The sequence below is a fragment of the Hippoglossus hippoglossus genome, chromosome 7, assembly GCF_009819705.1.
Source record: "Hippoglossus hippoglossus isolate fHipHip1 chromosome 7, fHipHip1.pri, whole genome shotgun sequence".
Taxonomy (NCBI): Eukaryota; Metazoa; Chordata; class Actinopteri; order Pleuronectiformes; family Pleuronectidae; genus Hippoglossus; species Hippoglossus hippoglossus.
In genome coordinates, this window is record NC_047157.1 from 27879207 (window position 1) to 27881706 (window position 2500).

At 47.0% G+C, this 2500-nt stretch overlaps 1 protein-coding gene across 2 annotated transcripts in view; it reads left to right on the top strand.

Annotated features, from left to right (window-relative positions):
- Positions 1–2500, top strand: part of dnmt3bb.1 (DNA (cytosine-5-)-methyltransferase 3 beta, duplicate b.1) — a 29350-nt gene that overhangs the window by 9907 nt on the left and 16943 nt on the right. The window lies entirely within an intron of this gene.

Here is a 2500-nt window from a genome sequence, read left to right on the forward strand (position 1 = left end):
AAAGTTTTGGAGAATTGACCTTTTCCCACTTTTCAGAAACGGATGAAAGCCTCAGGTTTCGTCAAACAGCGACTTGAGTAGCGCCCGACGCTGGCGTCCAAACGTCTGAGCTGGATGATGTTGTGTTTGTTGTTTAGTCAAAGGCCACAGAGAAGAAGTAAAGAAACCTTCAGTGTTTAAGTCTCATATCAGTTACCTACTGTGAAACACAAATTAATGATTAGACACATTTTTACACATTAGCACTGATGTGAGTCGGCCCCTCTTCTGCAGACTCTGAGCTCTCGTCTCTGGTGAAGCGTCACAGCATCGCAGCGTCTCAGACAAATAACCAGAGGCACACATTTAAAACAAATCACAGGAGCATTTATGGCATCGAACCCCCGGGTGACGAGTAGCTGCTCGGCACAGACCAGTGTTTCTAATCATTTAGGCCTCGCTAATATGTTTTGACAGCCCAGTCAGACGCCGCAGGGCCACACGGATGCTCACTGTGGAATGTGTGTGTGTGTGACGTAGGCCGGTGAGAACTGCACAGTGCAAGGCTTTGTCACAGACAGACACACACACACACACACACACACACACACACACACACACACACACACACACACACACACACACACACACAGACAGTCACAGAATGAGCTGGACGTGTTTTGAACTCTTTGTGATGTAACCCTTCGGTTGAGCTTCGGGCTGAAACCAGCACAATTAGCTCCGTCCTCCTCAGTAGGTTGTAAAAACGTGCTAAGAAGTCATGATTGACAGCTGAGACTGACTGGTGATTGGTCGAGTGTGTGTGTATCAGTGGGACCTCGATTCTGCAGCTCCGCCCCTGGACGATGGCAGCGCTCGTATCCAGGATATTGTGTCCATCTTTACAGTCTATGGTACTAAAAGCAAACTTTAAAACTAAGTTACTAGTTAAATAACGTAGATATTATCGAGTAAAATGAAATTCATACGTGTCAGAGTCCGAATCTGATCCTGAATATGAGGGAGGACAAAAGAAACTGCAGCAACAAGTCCTGAGGAAGGAAGGAAGGAAGGAAGGAAGGAAGGAAGGAAGGGAGGAAGGAAGGGAGGGAGGGAGGGAAGGAAGGAAGGAAGGAAGGAAGGAAGGAAGGAGGGAGGGAGGGAGGGAAGGAAGGAAGGAAGGAAGGAAGGAGGGAGGGAGGGAGGGAAGGAAGGAAGGAAGGAGGGAAGGAAGGAAGGAAGAGTCCAAATACGAGCGTGTGAGCTGTTTGTGACGAACTTTCGAATGAGCAGGTTTTAGTTTGCAGGAGAGTCTGATCAGGTAAATGAGCTGAAAAGGGGAAATGATGTCAGTGGACGATTTAATAAAATAAATAAAAATGTTAGATGAGGGAGATTGTTTCTGTTCAACAGTGCAAAAGGAAAATTAATTTCAGTTCCTGGTTAAATAAAATAAACCTAATGCAATTTTATTATTATTCATATTGCACGAGAGTTTCCCTCTGGATCTTCAGTGTCCTGGTTTTTGGACAGTGAAACATGACAGAAACATCTGATCAGCAAGTGTTAAAGATAAAATCATTAAAAAGTATGTTACTGTTGCTCATTGAGCATGCGGCTGTGCCACAAATCACCTCCATCGTACACTTTTATTGAGACGTGGAGATTTATAGGGCTCTAAAAGGAGGAGGTAACATGAGGCCACGGGAGATTGTGTGTCTTTGTGTGGGTCTGTTTGGGACGAGGCCGAGTTGGGGCTCGAATACCTGAGGTTCATTCTTTACACACACACACACACACACACACACCTGGCGTTAGCACACATGTCGGGGGAGCTGTTACTAGTGCAGCGCTCGTAAGTACGGCAGTTCACACCTGGCGTGAGAATACGTCTCCACACGTGTCTTCAGAGGACGCTCTCGTCTCTTGTACCTGGGATTACTTGTGTGTTTCCTACTAAATATCATCTATCATCCTTAAAACAGTGTCCACACTCGACAGAGGGTGTAAATATAAGTTTGTTACACTGCACGACACGCACACTTCACACAGCTCTGCTCAGTGTGGACGGACAGATTACTTTTCTGGATCAACAGCTTCTTCATCAACCACCATCGCTCCTCAGTCCGAACATTTAAATGTCTCTGCACCTCGTCTGTGTGTCTTCCAGCGGTTTGTACTGACACGTAGTCACTCAGCCGTCGTGTGTGTGTGTGTGTGTGTGTGTGTGTGTGTGTGTGTGTGTGTGTGTGTGTGTGTGTGTGTGTGTGTGTGTGTGTGTGTGTGTGTGTGTGTGTGTGTGTGTGTGTGTGTGTGTGTGTGTGTGTGTGTGTGTGTGTGGTCAGTCAGACTCCCTGTCACAAAGTGTGACTGGAGTCATTGTGCAGTGAGTGAATGTGTTGACGACACTTGAACGGTGCGAAGCTGCAAACTGAACTCTGTGATTTCCACAGCTCCCTCTCCGGTCACGTTCTTTCTCGTGCACGCTCCACCCGGACGCCGTCCCTCGCCCATACCAACA